The sequence below is a fragment of the Harpia harpyja genome, chromosome 12 (assembly GCF_026419915.1).
Source record: "Harpia harpyja isolate bHarHar1 chromosome 12, bHarHar1 primary haplotype, whole genome shotgun sequence".
NCBI lineage: Eukaryota > Metazoa > Chordata > Aves > Accipitriformes > Accipitridae > Harpia > Harpia harpyja.
The window spans coordinates 36,682,916-36,701,439 of record NC_068951.1 but is presented as its reverse complement, the minus strand read 5'-3'; the positions used below and the strand labels follow the sequence as shown (position 1 = coordinate 36,701,439).

At 43.7% G+C, this 18,524-nt stretch overlaps 1 protein-coding gene across 5 annotated transcripts in view; it reads left to right on the top strand.

Moving 5' to 3' along the window:
- The window catches only part of KCNMB2 (potassium calcium-activated channel subfamily M regulatory beta subunit 2), a 155,317-nt gene that overhangs the window by 110,010 nt on the left and 26,783 nt on the right, over positions 1–18,524 (top strand). Inside the window, exon 1 of one of the 5 annotated variants that reach the window (XM_052804094.1) lies at positions 4,441–4,514. The exons of the other annotated variants lie outside the window; for them this stretch is intronic. The gene's annotated coding sequence lies outside the window, so the exon portion shown is untranslated. Of the gene's footprint in view, positions 1–4,440; positions 4,515–18,524 lie in introns of those variants that run through there. 5 annotated transcript variants of the gene reach the window in all.

Here is an 18,524-nt window from a genome sequence, read left to right as displayed (position 1 = left end):
TTCAACAGATCCCTAATGACAATTAGTATCAGCTGAGGACCTAAGAGCTGCTTCCTTTATTTGTTTATGAGCCCAGGCAGTATTTGGAGATGACATAGTAGGAAAAAAAAAAAAAAAAGTTATTTTTCCTATTAAGCCTGAAGTCAGGGCAGTAGCAAAAGTTAACTTGCTTGCAAGCAAAAGGTTTTGCTTTGTGACACATTGGTTGTACCTCTGAAATTCCAGTAAGAAGTTTAGCATTCACTTATTTAGCAACAACTTCAAGGGGCAGTGAGCAGGAGATGTTTTGGATGCTTTCGTGTGGCTCGTGTTGCTAAGGAAACTTCCTCCGTGATGCCTGTGTGCTCACCACACCTGGGTCACTTGGGCTTTGCTTCTCAGAGTAAGGGGTGAGTCATGGCTGGAGAGTAAACTGCACAAACTTGCTAAGGAATGCCTTTATCGCATACTTCCACTCACATGTGAAAATATACATTAGTAGTAGTAGTTAATAATGAAAAACACTAGCACTCAGAGATCTATATTAATGCTTTTGTTAGTAGTAGCACACTGTATATGAACAACTATATCTAACCCTTCAAATAGACACAGGAAAAATAAAACCACTGGTTTTTCCACACACTGTTACAGGTCCTGGCAATGTTAGGGTGTAACATTAGGATATATCGTGTCGAAAATGTCTTGATGACACAACACTCTGAATATCAGTGCTTTCTAGCTCCCTTCACATGATAAAACCAAAGCCTGAGTTACTAAACACCTCGTCATTTCTGAAACTATCACCAGAAATAGATGTTTGTGTGAGTTGTGTGTCGCACTAGTGGCAACAGTAGGCTTCAATTTGCAGGGGCGGTGGTTGAAAAAGAAGAAAGGCATGTTTATTAAACTTTGCCAAACCACTTAGGTGTTCCTACATACAGAAAGGTGCTGGTATGTGACTGTGATACCCATATGACAGTTAGATATACTCTCCACCTGTAAATTATGTAGTCTGTCTACACCCTTGTGCACCTGAGAGCTGTGAGAAGCCATCAAAGCACCTCTTGTTTCTTTATGTTTGTTTCAGGTTTTTTATGTCTTGATTTTGTTTCTGCAAATAGTGATGAGTTTGATATAGGACCAGGTGTTTTTAGGCTATCATAAAGTGTGAATATTACAGAGGTCCATTACGAGGCTTTCATTAATGCTAACAGATATTATATATTTGTACTTAAGGCTCCATCTGGATAATCATCCAAAAGCTTAGTTGAGCTTTCAGAGCCTTGTAGGTCTCCGGCATGGCCTGGAGCTCTTCTGAGTGATCATGGGAAGATATGGCAACCAGGAGTCTGAATCAAGCCCAATTCCTCTTCTTCTTGAGATTGGGGTCACACCTTTGAGCTGTGCAGTGGCAGCTGGTATTTCTTACCCCAGTGTTTTTCTTTGGCAACCTCTTGGGTCCCTTAGTTTGGGCAATACGTGTTCAGTGTTGCCCTGGAATAAACCTGGAATGGATCCCAGGGAGCTGGTAGCATTTCTGCTGAAACGAATGGTACATCAAGACGTACTGAACTGAAGAAATGAGCATTCAATGACTTGTTTAACTCTGCGTGCCTTCCTGTAATGTATTTCCACTACACTTTCACACTTTAAGATTCTCCATCTGGCCTTAATAGAAGAAAGTATCTAAGGGTTAAGGGCTTAAGCAATGGGGGGTCATTTCTCATGTCTGCTACCACACAGCACTGAGAAAGCTGGAAATGCCGCACGCCTCTTTCCTCTCCTGTTCCCCCGGCCGGGGGCTCGTTTCGTTTCCCCGTGCAGTAAGAGCTGGACTGCCTATTTCTCCATTTTGCTGTCAGATGGTTTTGTAAGTGTCAGAAGAAGAAAAGTCCGAGGCACTGCCGGCGGTCGTCCAAGCAGAGGGAGCTGCCGGTTGGCTCCTGCCGGAGGCCCCAGCCAGGCACCTGGCACGTGGGCATTTTCGGAGCTGTGACCTCTGCCTCCAGCCTCCGGTTGGGGCATTTGGAGGACCCTCACGAGGATGCCAGGCGGGTTTTGTTTTGTGAATGTAAATCACTGTGAAAGCATGAGGAGGGCTGAGTTCCTGCTGTGGAGCTTGAGAGCAGGCAGGGTTTAGGTTGCCTGGTCCCGTCTTGTTTGATTCCCTGTCTTGCTGCTTTGGTAAGCAATGTGGGCTGATCGTTGCATGATGCCTTTCCTGAAACAGATGGCTGCTTTCTTTTAAAGCTTTCTTATTACGGAAGTTTGCAAGTGCCAAGAGAAGTATTTAACCCTTCAGGGCTTGCATTCAGCACAGGGGTCCCATCAGACCCATCTGCAGGAGCACCGCCACTCGTGCCAGAGCACCCACCCCGATGGGCCAGCTCGGTTGGCTCACCATATCTTTGAGTGACTTTAAGCGGTGGTTTTGTGGACCACACTTGCATGGACCCTTTGATATACATCTGACTGTTTTCTTCAGGCAGGCTGCCTTGCAGCAAGTCCTCATCATTCATTTTCAAGGAGACATGTCAGGACCTGCATTACAGTCGGGCTTTTAGCACCCTCAGAGTCCCAAGGCCGGGCAGTGTCCTCTTCCCACCTCTGCTCACCTTCCTGCTCTACAGAAGCCACCAGACAGGGAGGATGCTGGAATATGATTTAATGGTGGATCTCAACATATGCAGCAGGTGACTTAAAGGCAAGGGTCCTCTGCACCCCTACAGATGATCTGCCAAGGATGTGTTGAATTTATCAACAATTTCTTTTAATATTGCCATATTCCCTACTGTCTTGTGCAAATATTGTGTTACTTTAGCCAACACCCACCATACCTCTTTTACCTTCAATTTTATAGGCCTTGCCAAACAGATCGCCGATATGCTATGTTAGGTACTTCCATTTGCTTATATAAGCTGCTGTTTCTCCAGATATCAAAACATTAATAGACCTCTATGTAAATGTGTCTCAAATGTAGAATAATGAGATTTAATATTGCTTCTCACTGGTCTAGTGGGAGGTTTGCTTGTTTTTACAGTAAAATCATTACTGTTGCAGTTTATCGGCCACGCAGAGATAACAACCTTCTTATGGCTTGGATAGCAAACTTCACTGTAGAACTTTGCTAGGTGAGTTGTAGTACCCCTTCCAGCTGCAGCTGCTGCATTATGTGCTCTTAAGTTTGGGGTATTTGGCCTCATGATTCCCAGTTGTGTTCCAAATTTTATTTTAAACTAAAGCTTGGAAGCTGAGATGAGTTAATATGCAAACCTACCTCTAGTCTTCAGGCTGCAATAGCCCAATGTTACCTTTAAGTGGGATGCGATTCCATCTGGTGAACCTTGGCTCAGACGACTGATAAATTTATCTGTTGCTGCCAGCTGTGAAACGGCAGGGTGCCTGAGATGAGCATCCGCAGCATCCACCCCCATGGGCCAGGATGTTGTTCTTTGTTTCTGGATCTAGATAAAAATTCATCAGCCTTTTGCGAAGGAAAAGGGTGTGAGGCTTAATAGTACACCACCACCATGAGCTGCTAGGTGACTGTTCTGCCTGACTTGATAGGACTCTTGTGGGAACCCTGCTTTTGTGGGATTTTCTTTATTTTCTTGGACCGATCTGCCAGAGAAGGGCTAATCTTATGCGATGTCAACCACATATTTGCAGATAAGAACATGTAGAAATGGTTTATTTTAGATCCATCCAACAACCAGAGCACACGGAGTAGCTGTGGATGCAAGGATTCAAAGCCAATTCCTCAAAGCCCTTCCCAAAATTTAAACCAAGAGCCTCAAGTGAACATTTGACTTTATATTCACTGATTATCTTTCTAATTATTTGTAAAAAAAGACAACTGATTTCTGAACTAAGACTTACTGAAGATTTAACAGCTTGGTATTTGAGCATCAGTGACACTGTTTCACTGAATTTTCCCATCCACTCCCTTAACTAGCAGTTAGCTCCCATCACACAGCTCCAGGGCCATGGCTGTATCATGAAGGACCAACAGGCAGCATACGGTGATGTTGGAAAAGGCAGCAAAACATTCACGTGTTGTTTGGCCACTGACTGCAGGTGTATGTGGCTCAGAGGGGAAACCTGCCAGAGCAAGCCGCTCTGCATATCACGTTATCAATACTGGAGCATCATGCAGCACGTCATGGGTTGCCTCCAGGGTAGCCAGACAACTGAACCCAAAAAACCAACCTAAAATCATTTGCAGGCTTTGTGCCTCCATTCTCCATAACCTGACTGGCTCTAAAGAGTATTTCATTTGTTTCCACACCTTCTTAAAAAAACCCTTCACCTAGCTTTGACCTCAAATCCTTGTGCTCCAGACAGGGCTGGGAGAAGATTGTTCCTTAGGACTTCAGCACTTGTTAATTCTCTTAAAGAGATTACTCAAATCTCCTAAGCAAATATCAGACTAGATTTTGGATTAAGCATGGGTGCTAAAATGACCTTGCTGATAAAATCAGCATGATCTAACCTCACAAATTGGAGAGGGAAGCCTTGGATGTCATTTTGACTCGGTAGGTACTATCATGGTAAGTTATCGGACTGCTCTGCATCTCTGTTCCCCTATCTCCAATATTCTTGCAGTGTTCCTTGAGAACCAATACAAAAAATGTCAGATCTTTTCCACAAAGACAATATACTGACAAAGTCACCGGGGCTACGCACGACCTGCTGTTTTCTTTTACTAATGCTTATTGCTTTTTCCATTTCTCATATTTGAGCTGTCTGGTTCATTTCAGCGTCAGCACGAGGCTGGTTTGCACAGCACCCCGACTCCTGCATTAATCAAAGTACCATTGTTCGGAAGTGGATTTAGCTTAAGGCGTTTGGCAGGGTGCTGCGGTGCAGGTGCTTGGGCACGCTGGCGTACCCCAGAGTCCACCACGGACCCGTCTCCTCAGCCCCCCGCCTTTGGGTGATTTCCCCACCGTGCAGCTAATAGGCAGAGTTATTTATGCCCTTGCGTCTATCTGTGCTGTTTTCTTTGTGTCTCGCTTGGGTTTCAGAAATAATTAACCCTGCAAAGACTTTGGCTGTGTAACAGACGTTTTCTTAAGAAACAGGAGCCGCTCAGTGAGGTTTGCGTTAAGTGTTTTTGTCATTGTGTTGCGGCCAGGAACGAAGCCCAGAAATTTTATCTGTGATGAGCATTTCGCAAAAAAGAGATCATTAAGTCAAAACTGTATCACTTTCAACCTACATTTCTTCTGTTGTTGTTCTGTTACTGTTTTTCTATAACCCCGGCAGATTTCCTTGCAAAATCTTTAGCATCTGTAATGGAAACAATTTCAAATCCAGTAAGAATTCACAGACTATGTAAACAAAAAATAAAAATTCCTTGGAGAGCAAAGCCCATCATGACCGAAGCACTTACGTCTATTTTCAAATCTCTTTGCCCAATTTTCAGTTTAATTTACTCATTTGCTAATCCTAATTTTCCAGTACTGTGCTTACAATATCTAACCAAATATCCCTCATGTGGAAACACATTAAAATTCTGCAACAAACTGGAACTTATGGCTTCAAAACTCTTGTCAGCTCTGCTTCTCAACCGTCAACATGTAATGGTGGGTCTGCCTTCCTCTCCTCAAAAACCTATCAGTCGCATTCACTGTTCCCTTCCTGAGTACTGTGCTCCGTTTCACTCCCACTGTTGTCCATTATGGCAAAAGCATCCTACTTCCACTAAATTTCAAGTATACCTGATGCAGAAATATAACCTTTTCCAAAAGATTTCTTCATATGCTATTATTTAGTTTTCCTTTGTTTTTAAATAATTTAATATATTTTTATAAAGAATGTTGACACTGATGCACTGTGCATAGAAATAGCAAATAATTGCACTGTGACAAAATATCGGGAATAGTGCTATCTATGCACAGCAATCAGAACTGAGAAACTGTGCGTTATACACTCTTGACTTCTGACAAAAAGGAAGAGTGATCTGATTTTGTTCCAATAACGAGGGCTGCCATTTGAACAGGCAGATCCAAAGGCTACATTCCCATCACACCGCCCCTGGTTCCCCTGTCCCAGATGGAACAGGGCTGGGTCTCGCCTCTGCGCATGGAATGCTGTGCTGGGGGGGGAACAGCGGATCTGACCCTCTCTGATCTCAGCTGGGCTCCCAGGGATAAAAGTGTCCACAGGGACCCCAGGCTGAGGCTGAAAGTGTATCTCTGGATGAGGCAGCTGAAAGTCGCTTTGTACTTGGTAGTGCTAGTTCCCTTCCCTCCACAGCTGTCTCCTTTGCTCCCTTCAGGGGGTTATATTTCTGTGAGCTAATTTAAGGAGAAAAGCCTTTTTAATCCGGTATCTTACAGCCTCAGAGTATGGATATTTTTTATTTTGAATAAAATATGAATATTAAGCTCTTTAGGCAGGGACTTTGTCTTCCAACATCTCTTCAAAGCACTTAGCGTGCTGCTAGTATTACAGGTGTAAATTCTACAAATAATATAATACAGTTCAGATCTCAGAGATCTGTTTCATTAAGAATGGGCTCACAAAGTGTATCTCTATGTTGTGATAGAAAAGGCTCAGGTATGAGGAGGGCTTCCCCAGAAGTTAGTGCTGAGCCTTGCCCTGGAAGAGATTGGGGTCAAGAACCTGTTTTGATTTAGGTTGCCTCGTAATTCACGAGGCTCTTCTTGTTTAGCTTCCACCAGTAAAAAAGGGCAGGTTCCCTGCCCAAGGAACAAAAATCAAGTTTAGCATACAGAGCACTCATCTAAGAAGTGGACGAGAGCTGTTTAACCCTGCAAGATAATGGCATGTAGTAGTTCAAGGCAGAAAGCGAGAATGAATTCCCTAGCCAGCTGAAGGCAAACAGGTAAAAAGGACTTAAGAAAGAAAAATCCTTGTAGAAAAGAATATATTATTAACTGGAAAAGTAATTTAACAGAATAGTAATGTTCTCATACCACTGAGCAAATCTAATACCAACTCTGCAAATCTAATAAGATCTCTGCAAAAGCAGAGAAGTTCAATCTGAAGTGCACTCTTTTGAGGCTGAGGCCAATGTCCGTTAAGTACAATAGAAATACTTCATCGGCGTCAATACAAGCTGGATCAGGCCTCCACTGGATTTGGATTGTCAGTGGCTGTTATTGTCTCCACAGAATATTCTACTCAAACTCACCACAGCAATTAAAGTAGCATCTAATTTCCACAACAATACAAGCAAATTCTCAATATGCACTGCTCTTGAACGCGGAGCGTAGCAGGCACCGCTGTGTTTGTGCCAGAGCCCTTTCCTCCATTAAACAAGAACCAAACTGACCGAGAAAAATCACAAGTGGGTGGGAGGCAAACTTCAGACCTTCTTAAATGAGGTGTAGTCAATAGGCAGACCCCACACAAGAATCCTAGTCTCATCCTCTGAGGGATCCATGAATAGTCAACAAGAGACATGCCGCCCATCTTGCAATGATTATGCCATTGTGTTGCCAGCCATCGTATTTCTCATTTCACTAATGGCCAGTTCATTGTACTTCAGCTACTTCTTTATTGCACACATCAGCTGGAAATGATCAGCTTCATTACCCATAGCTCCTAAAGGCTCCATGCCATAGTCCATGTGGAATTCAGCAGGCTTCAATGTACATGGAAAAGGCTGGCCGTGCAATGGTATTTTATACAACACAACTGCTGTGCACCCAGCTATCTCGGTCTGTCACTTTTTGCAGGTCCCAGCAATGTCTCCCAGTTGAGTGTTCCATTAACTTTTTCACCCCTTATTTCTTAAAAAGCCCAGAAGCAATCTTAATCCCCCTTATCTTGCTACACTATTATCTTGCTGCGTTCCTGGTGGCTTCACGCAGAGATTTTGTGGAACTATGTTTTTTCACTTAGCCCAAAATTGGCTTGGAGGAAGGCAGTGCAAAGAGGTCTTTCCTTGAGCAAGCTAGAAATAAAAATGAAAGTCTTAGTTTGTGCCTGATTTTAATTTGGATCAGATTAGAGGAGGGTTTGTTTTACTGCAGTTTAAGAGAAGGGAGCATCTCTCATTTGAGATGGGAGATTGATTCCTGTTAGATCTTCCCTTTAGATTAGTCCCTTGGAGGAGCCCAGGATGATCCACAAGGCCTTGTCTGCTGGGACCAGCCATTAAGCCAACCCTGTCAGCTCTGGAAGGAGTGTCATTACGACGTCAATAGTGTCCTTTCCCCGATGAACTGAGGGTGTCTGTAATGGAAAAAGGACGTGTAAGATTGGAACTGCTTAAATACAACTGGCCAGGAAGAAAACGTACAAAGACCACTTACTTTAGCGTGGGCCTGAAGTAATTTTATGGATCATACATTTGTAATAGCTTCCTGTATTAATAAATTCAGCACAAAAGCTTTCAAGTTCGAAGCAAGCCTCTCAGTCTATTGCTTCAGAAAGCACAGTCCAAAAGCTATTGATCTATTTATACAGATAAGCACCCAACAGAGTTATCGGAATCAATGCAAACGCTCAGAAAAAGATTCACTACAAATAATAATAAATAAGTAAAGACCCAGGAAAAAGAAATGTACAATTTAAAACTAATTGAAATGCTGACCCAAAGAATAGCTGTTTATATGCATTTCTCCAAAGGCAGTTCTGAGAAAGGGAAAGAGAGTGCAAAAAGTAAGTAAGTGGATAATTTCAGAGGTGGCAGACAGGGGAAAAGGCAAGCAGCATCCAACTCAAAGGAGATGGGCAAGGGCTAGAAAGTGGTGGAAGCAACATTGGATTTTTTTCAGTTTTTTTTTAATATGTGAATTTAAAATGACTTTGTACAAAACAAGGTCTGAGCACTGTTACTGAAATCAACCCAGGGAGAGTACAGGAGCAGCACGGGTATCCACATACATATTTTCTGTGGCTGGGCAGTCTAATTTTGCACCCACGTTCTTTTTTGAGGTCAAGAGAAGTTTTGACCTGAACCCTGTCTTTTGGGTTTGCTGAGCCATTTTTCCTCTGCCTTGGTTGCGTCTGAATCTGCCATAGGACGGGATGGGACAGCCACCGCCACCAGTCTTTCAAAATACATATCAGCCAGTTCACAATTCAGGATTTAGGCTGATGACTGTATGGTAGGCTTTGGGTCATGCCTGTCTTACACTGTAGTGTGGACAGCCTGTCTTGAAAATATTATTTAAGTTCTTCTTCGAGGTCTGATGAAGACCAAGAGCCCCAGCTGCTCAGTGCTGGGTACAGCAGTAAAGAAAGGCCAGCTCCAGCCCTGGTCAACTCACAACATGCTCTAGTTTCATTTCAGGTGTGGCCCAGCCAAAAATATAACGGCAGGTTCTCACCAAGTGCTGCCTCACCGACTTCAGTGCATTACATCTTACCCTACAAAGTAAACCCCAGCTTTGCTTGGCTTTAAATGAGGAATGGCAACAGCCCAGTATTCTGGGGAGAGAAGGTCACAAGATATGTACAATTTCATCCCATCCACTTTAGTGTACATGGAAATATTAAGACCTTGCAAAAAATTACAATAATTATCAGCTGAAAAAAATTGGTTTAGCCTGGAATGCTGAGTCCTTCAGGAGAAGTTCATCAAGTTTTGCCAGCAAGATTTAAACTTTTCCTAAAATAAGGAAAGAGGCTCCATTGCAGTCCCAATGCAGTAAAAAAGACATATATCTTGTGCACTGTTTCTGTGAACATCTGATGTGAATCAGCATTGTTTGTACTTCTGTCGGCTCATCCCAGAAATCAAGCTCCTCCTCTCCTTGTAGGCAGCCTGAGCACACCGGGAACGTGAGCGAGCAGGAGTTTGGCACCAGCCTGAACCTCAGAGCTCCTTGATACAGCCACATAGACCCAGACAAAGCCAAGCATCTGCTCTGACCGCAGAGGTCACAGGACAGTTGCTTTGCTGGTACAAGGCAATGCGGCACTGCTGAAGTCGGCAGAGGTGCTCCGATGGGCACCGAAGCCAGGCAGCGAGTGCCGAGAGAACAGATCCAGGTGTTGGTGAGAAAGAACAGAGAGTGGGAAGAGACAGAAAACACCGGACAAATAGGAAAGAGGAAGAAGATCAGGAAGTGACCTCAGGTTATTGAGCACAAGATTTAAAAGAAACAGGAAAAAAGCACTTTCACAGAAAACATAAGTAAACTGTGGAGCTTCTTGGCAGAAGACCCAGTGAAGGTGACAATGGAAGATGGCTTGGAACAGAGGTCAGACCAGCTCTGAAACCTGCCAACCACAAGGTCCCAGGAGGGATCATGAGGTCCCACAGGCTGGTCGCAGCACCCATCGTGGCTTGGTGCAGGTCCATCCTCACCTGCTGTTCCTCGCATCCATCCCAAGCACCCATCAGCAGGTGCCCGGCACCGAAGATGCTCTCACCCAGCACCGCTGCTCCTTAAATACCTTCCAGGAGGGAGAACCAGAGGGCAGGTCACAGGCTGATGTAATTCAGCTCCACTGAAATCAAAACAGACATCAAGATGCAGTTGAAGGACTGCTGAAGTCACTGCTGGAGGGAGGGGAAGACCCTGCTGGGTTTCATATGTGGTCCAAAGCACACTGAGGGGTAGAGAGGTTAAAAGTTTAAAAAGCATTTTGATAAAAAGCAAAGATATTGTCCAAAAGTTAACCAGAAGCCAAGATTTATTCTATGATTCCATGATTTAGCCAGATCTGCGCTTATTTAACCTTCAGTGTGAGATCAGGTCTCAGCCTTTCTATTCTTGGTAACAGCTGATGAACGCAGTGTAACAAGGTATTAATAAACATCTGCCCAGCTCTTAGATTAGTATGGGGAAGAATTAATGGAGATCTTAGCACGTTCATATTTTCTAATTATGGCAGATGACTTTATTTATAGAAATAATAGGGAGAATGGAAATTGTCACTGACACCATGTCAATACACGTAATGAAATCCAATCATTTAATTGCATTACATTTGGCTAAGGAGTCATATCAATAAAAGGCCCTCCTTAGAACGGTTCAGTGGTCGGTATGTACTTCATGTTAGAAAGCTATTAAGATTAATACTTTTTTCAATGAATCATTGGGAAAATAAGTCATCTCTGACAGACCTATTCCTGTGCCTCTGACCCCAAGAGGGACGGGGCTGGGGGGCAAAGCTTTCCACCAGGAGAGATGAAAAGCCCTTTGTATAGCTGTCTAGTTTTCATGCTCCTTTCTGGACACTCCTTGCTTCCAATCCCTGAAGCATCCAAAATAATAAAATAAAGCCCAAACTATACTTGGGTTGCCGCCGCCCATGGCTAAGCCAGCTCATGCATCAGCTCTGCTCCATGCGGTGCCCTCCTCTCTACCACGATGAAGTATCACCAGTGCTTCTGTGGGAACAATGTCATACTATACCACTGAGATAAATGAAGCGCAATTTTAAACCTTGATACGTTTACGCCTCCTAAGAGAGGGGGAAAGGCCTATAAAACTCCTGCTAAAGGAGACATGGCTGTTTGGATCGTTTGCAGCTTGTTAGGTAAACCCTGAAGCCAGTTTTTATTGGGAGGTGCCAGCGTTGGTGTTAGAGAGCTGCTGGGGTTTAAGCAGGCTTTGGACTGACTGTGGCTGTTTCTCAAGGTTTTAAAATACATTTCATAATGTTCAGTTCAGACAGGCAGCTAGGGAAGTTTGGAACTTTTCACCCAGAAGCAGGGAAAAATAAAATAAAGCTACAATTATGGTGACAGATGGTCTGTTACACACAGAGCATTGCTAGTAATTTTGCTCCTTGCACATTGAAGGAGGATGTCTGGACTGATGCTGAAAAGCCAATAAAGTCCTCTGGTTCTCTTCTGTTCTTCCAAAACTGTGTTTCCTAATCCATTCTGATCTTCCAAAGCTATCAGTCTGAATTAATGAAAATGGAGTAAGGAAATATTACTATTTCTATTAATTATAGAGGCAGGTTTGTGCAATAAACAGAATTCATATCCCTACGGTGCTGCCTAAGTATCTATAATTCAGCTGCTCCGCTCACAACTGCAGCATCTTCTTTACATTGTTTTACAAATTAGCAAACCTGAAATCAGCAGCCATGTACAGTGTGATGACATTTAGTTTAACTACAGGGGATCTGATCCGCTGAAATCCACGGGTGGTCTTCCAGCACTGCTTTCCACTGTGATTGTGTTACAGCTCCCAAATTAAGTACTCCTAGATCAGCTCCATGTTTTCTATAGAAGTGAAAATACAGATGCTTAGGAAATACTGTCAGTTACTTATTGCAACTGCTGGTACTCTTCCAAGTCCTGCCAAGCTAAAACTTGGGGTGATGCTCTTTCAGAGTTGAGCAGAAAGGAGGGCCAGGGCACTCCTGGAGCCAACTTGAATTTCCAGGTTAGTTGACTGGTTTGTATTTACTGCAGGGTACAGGGTGTAAGAACCCGCACGTGGATGTCTTTGCTCAGTGGCTAATGCCCAGTATTTGCATACCCCATGGGAATTTGTTTTGTGCATCGAAACCTGCAGAAACAGAGCTGGGTGTGCTGTCTCCCAGTCAGTCCTTCCTCTCCCACCACTTTAACGCCAGTGTTGGCATCCTGTGGTAGGACTGATGGTGGCAACGGGTTGGGTGAGCACCTTCTGTCACCCTATGGTCACTTTTACGTCAGACCAAGCGTGGGACTAGAAAGCCCCAGAAGGAACTGACTGCCAAAAGCACTGTTGCTCCAGCAGTGGTGAAGGAAGCAAGAGCTTTTGAGGTGGTGGTAGAAGAAAAGCAAAATTCCCAGGGGCATAAAGGGAAGCTGGAAAGGCAGAGAGTCGTGGTCATTCTTGTTCTACTCCAGCTTTCCACCTTCCAGATTAAATAAACATTGCTTTTCTCTGCACCTGAGTGAGAGGAAGCGAATTGACGATTCCCAGTTGACAAATGCGTTTGATAGCAGGGCTCCTGCCGCGAGCTCAGAACTTTGCACCAGCAAACTGGTCTGACTGGGGAGTGCTCTGGCAACTGAAATACTCCAGTAGCAACATTTTCCAATAGCTGTAAGGCACCAATAGCAGATCACTTTTGATGGCAACATGTTCTGATAGCAAATGACTCCACCAGGCTAAAGAAAAAAAGAAAAGGCACTTCCTTGGGCTATAGTGCAAAAGGTTGATTTTCCATGTACTTATATATCCACTACTCACAGTGCTGCTGGTGTTACATTTTAAGCATCTGACTCAGGCATTTGAGTGGAAAGGCGATAAAATGCTTGACTTTGATTGAATATTGGACTTGAATTTCCATTGTGGTAAAAGGTAAAAATAAATACAAACAGTATGAAGAAATCAAAAAGCTACTATTGGACAAAATGTTCCACATAATTTTTTAAATCTTTACAGCTACTGAAAATCTCTTTTTGGCTGGCATGAAGGTCAAAATTCATTTTTTGAGCATTCTTTTAGCAGGGATTATATTTAGATACTGAACCTCCTCCTAGTTTAAGGGGAGTATTTCTTCAATTACATCCAATATTAGTCCAGCTGTTAGGATTTCCCAAGGGACCACAGCAAACTGAAGAAATGCCTTTGCTCTGGTGCTGACAGGTTCTGTGGCATTGCCCTACCCCTTTGCTTGCTTCTGCATTTGGCTCCTGACCTTGCTGATATAAATAAGAGAATCAAGTACCCACTCTCTTCTGAAGTACATATCAAAAAGCATTGAAGTGATAGGCTTCATTAAGCTTGTACATCAGCTTTAAAAGAAGAAAAAAAAAAAAAGCTGAGCTGGGGAATTCATGACAGCATTTCCAGTGTAAAGAAGAGGAGCAGGTGGGGGTGAAAGTTAAATTTTACACCCTCTGAAGTAAAAATGCAGTCCATATTATAGCAGTCTCTGATGAGATTTTCTGAATTACTACTATCAAATTAATATGGGAGAAAAGCCCTGTGAACACATTAGGAGGAAGACTACCAGCTTTTATTTACCTACTATACTCTATTACAGTGAGAATGTTATAACAGAGACAGCTCAAGTCCTCTGCAGGGTGTTAGCTGGTACCTTAACAAATTTTCCTACAGGTATGTTTGCTTAAATTGATCTAAATAAATTTAAGACTTCAAATACCAGCTTTTAGTAGCAAGATAGGATACATGAGAATATGTACATATGAAAAACATTTTTGGTTAAACTTACCTTAGCAGCCTCCTCAGTCACAAGCTATGCTGTAAAGCACCTTTATAATAAGATACACACCCACTGTATCCTGTGGGAGGTGGAAATGGCCTTCAAGATTTGAAGGTCAATGTGAAAACACAGCTTTTCTGCATTTTGATTCAAATGTAATTCACATGATTACTGGGGCTCAGGGACTGTTAGGAAAGTTAGACAGGAAAAGCTTTCATAAAAGCACCAAAAAGGGTGAAAATTAACAGGCAGTAGTTAAACTGCCCTAAAAAGTAGAGAATACAGACATAACCCACACGTTCCGATTTTCGACATCTATTTCCTTGTTTCATTAATGGCAGTATCAAATGCTTAGTAAAAGCCTTTTGTTGTTCGGAAGAAGGTGGGTAGAGGCTGGCCAAATGCTGGACACTCTATAGAAAAAGGCCAGAGAAAGTAAGATGGTGCGGGCTGTATCTGTAGTAATTATTGGAACAAATCCCATCTGTGTGGCAGTCAAGGTCAGAGGCAAGCCCTTGCTCTCTGGGCAGGCCTCTAGCGTGTCTTCAATGCGTGTTTTAGCAGCCAGGATCTGCTTTTAATCTCCTGTGTGACATTTGGCGTTAGGAGAGTGAATTTTGTCTCGATCCTGATAGTTCCTGTCATTCAGCAACTGCTGGGTGGCAGCTGGCCGGCACCGGCAGCGCAGCCCGGCTGCCCAGAGCAAAGCCAGCGGAGTACAGGGACGATCAATCCCAGTGAGGTGCCACGGGGCTCTCCATCCCCAAGACAGAGGTGGGATGTTCGTCTGACTGTCACTCCTTGATGGCGAGGAGTTTTGTGCCTACGGCAGACGAACGGCTTCCCATTTCGCAAAGTCCTTTGTATTGCAAGTGCCGGTCCCCAACACACCGGCTAGCTTCCCTTGAATGTGTGAAAGGGGATGGTGCACAGAGCTGCTGGAGAAAAGTAAAATCTTTTTCCCTGATGAAGGGTAAAACACGCGTAGACCTCGCACATCCTCACACGTGGACACATGGCATGTTCTGGACACCACCACTGTGTAAGGAGTTGTGGGAGGTGGGTAGGAAGCCACCCACGCGCACTAAGATGCCCATGCACAGCCTTGCAGTTCTCCCCAGCAGCGGGGCAGAAGACTGGGGAGCGGGATGGCCACTGAAATAACAGGATTTGCAGAGTTTAGGGACCTCTCCCGGATCTGCAGCCTGCCCTGGTCATCCAAAGCTGGACCTCTGGGCAGCCATGTGGTCAGGTGAACCCGCCTGTGTAGGAGAAACTGTTCAGTGCCAGACCTCCCACTGACTTTTCTAGAAAGGCAATTTTTGCTGGCTATTTTGCACTTGAACTTCTGTACCGAGATGGGTATCTTCCAGGAGTTACTACAAAATAACTTCCCACAAATGGCCCAGCAACTGAAAATCTATTCCCACATCCTGACAACTTCAGGCTGTTGCCAGCACACAGTTTTGCTGCCACCGGTTCCTTAAGGCACTTTTGCCCAGCACTGTTGAAAAGGAAAACATTCACTGTGCCCTGGGGGAAATGAAGTGTAGAAGTCCCGTTATCACTGACAGAAGTTTTGCCTCTGATTCCCCATCTGCTCTTCTGAATGTTAACCTACAGTATTGGCACATAAGCTTAAATGATAAGTACGGATTCCAAATAGAAAGCAACAAAATATTAGTCAGATAGGCTGGCGGTGTCTGCAAAAATGTGGTGTGGGCACTCATGTTTTGAGAAAGGGAAATTATAGGACAAAATAACATTGTTATGTTATGTTGATTGAAGGAAAATGCTAGCACATAATAGGACGAAGTAACGGGTCAAAACCAGATTTATTTATTTTTTTGATCTTTAATCCATATGGGATCCTGCACGGCTCCTCCTTCCTATTCTTATTTTTATTGGTGTTTAGCGGCCAAGTAAAATAGCACACGAGGCAAGAAATCTGAGAAGAGAGTAATAATGTGATGCATAGTGTTAACTCGCTGGTTTTGGAAATATCCATTTATCTTGGTTAAATGAAAGCTTAGCCTGAGTATAAGCCAAGTAATCATGATTAGGGAGAGAAAAAGACATTCACCTCCTTGGAAACTCAATACTTTTCAACAGTAATAGCACTGCAGTGACATTGTTCGAAGCTGGATGCTTGCTGTAATTAATATAGATTATTGCCATATGAGGAATGGAAGTGTCTGTGCCTGCTCCTACCATTGTTTTCATTTCTAGACCAGTCTTGAGACCAAAATACATTCGGGTTTTGTTTCATGGACATGGCCCCTTCACTGTTCAGAGTGCCTCGCTGGCCTCAGAAGACTGGAGAGTTTTTGTTCCCTTTGTTGGTTCAAAACTGCGCAGAGGTCATAGGTACACTGTTCTCTCTTATAGAGACTTTGCTTTTGTTCTTTCTCATTATCTTTTTCCTGAGTCTCAAGAAAAATTGGTTTTATGCTAAAAAGCATATTACAGGAACGCATCTATAAAGAGATTCATGAGCTCTCAAGCTATTGGTGTTCTAAGGAGGCTAAATCTGCATCTGTACCTTCCAGTGTATCACGCACTGAACTCATCCACAAAGCAGGTGATTTAGTTCTTACACTGATTTTTGACCTAATAGACTGGTGCAGCACTGTACTAAGCCTGGCTCATCAGTCTCGTCTCAGTAGTCATTTGACTCATTGACTCCGCCACATTTCCCATCCACTTCATACCACTACTTCTGTAGATTTCATTACTACCTTTCTGCAATATGCAGCCATTCCTATGCTCTCTTGTGTGTGCACACCACTATTATCTTTTATCTTGTATTCCTGGTCTTTCTAATCTCTGCCTTATTGTAACCCACTTAATTTCTAACTTTCTCCCGGTCTTGCTCATCAGGCTGGATTTGATGTGTGCCCTAACTACAAATGAATCCATTAGAAACGCTTCCTTCTTCTTATGCTGGAAACTGCTCTCTAGGGCATGCACCTTCCCTGTAGGAATTAGGATTTTGCATTGGTTTTACAATCAGGCAGTAGTCCTCTGCCCTTAATTCGTGACTTGGAGATGCTTACCAGTGGACAAAGCAAACAGGGAGCTCCACAGAGCACGTGTGTGAGTTCAGAGGTCCATGGAGATGTAGCCATATTGTACACAGCTTAGATTCAGCAGCCAAAAGGCGGCTGCCACTGCAGAATTGCATTTAAAAAAATAAGGCCACTTAAAATGTTCAATTCTGTGAAAATTACATTAAATTTATGCATGAAAAAAAATATTTCCAGTGCTTTTCTACAGCACTTGGGCACAAAATTCTGTTTTGTGAATTTGACATGGCAACTGATCATACTCAACTAAGAGGGCTACAGATGGTGAAGTCTGTGTCCTGAAAGGATGAGGACCCACCACAGAGTGTTTATGCTGCAAAATTTACACTTTTGTAATAAGACAAAGAGGAAAGATGCTCATGAGAGCCAAACTGGGTGTTTGCTTTTACCACGGAGGTGCTTATTTCACAGCTCCATGCCTCGGTCGTATCGGTAGGATGGAGCTATTATATCTGTCTTTCCCCATCAAGCCCATTTCTTAGTTTTGAGGGAGGTGATAAATCTCTACCCAGTGTCTGTCATAACCAGATTTCTGAGCTGATGTGGTCAGTACTATTCACAACCTGTCTGTAGACATCTCTCTGCATTCAGAGGTCCTCCAGCAGATCCAAGAGACTGGTCATGAGGGAAGCATGACTGCGAGGCAGTTGGAGGCCCGAGCTCACACTCCTCTTATTCATCCCATCTGGCGATCTCAGACATTTAGATCTCAACTAACTGTTCTGTGCATATGCCAGCAGGTTTAATACAGTATCTCTTGTTGACAGCCAGGAAAACTCAACTAGCATGTAGTTAAATAAGTTGCTTGAACTGCCAGGTCACACTGGCAGGGCTGATCCAGCACTCCTGGTCCTCTTCCCTGGCCACTGGTTTGGATCAGATCTTTCCCTAACTTACCTGCACAACCCAGTGCAAAAGTAGTTGCCAGCAATGGCAAAGTAGCTTTACACCAATACCCAAAGCAGGACGCCAACCTGCTTACTGGGGGAGCAGTGTGGGCTGGTGGACTTGAGCACTGGTCTGAACCAGGGATGAAGCCAGTGAGGAGCTTGTGCAAATCATCTCCTTGCTCTGCACCTCAGTGGCACACCCGCACTTTTGCAGGAATAACAGACATCTCTAGGTAATGGTCTTTAGTAAGATGTGACATGTGAAACCTCAGCAGCGGTCTGGTATTCATGCTGACTGCCCACCCGTTAACAGTGCATGCCAGCTGCAGTCTGCTAGATCCTCGTAAAAATTAACAAGCAGACTAAATGCAGAGTGCTGTATTTTGCCACAGAAAATAAAGTCAAACAACAGCTAAAATTGGGGAGAGGAGGGGGGGAAGGGGAGCAGAGAAGGCAGACCAAA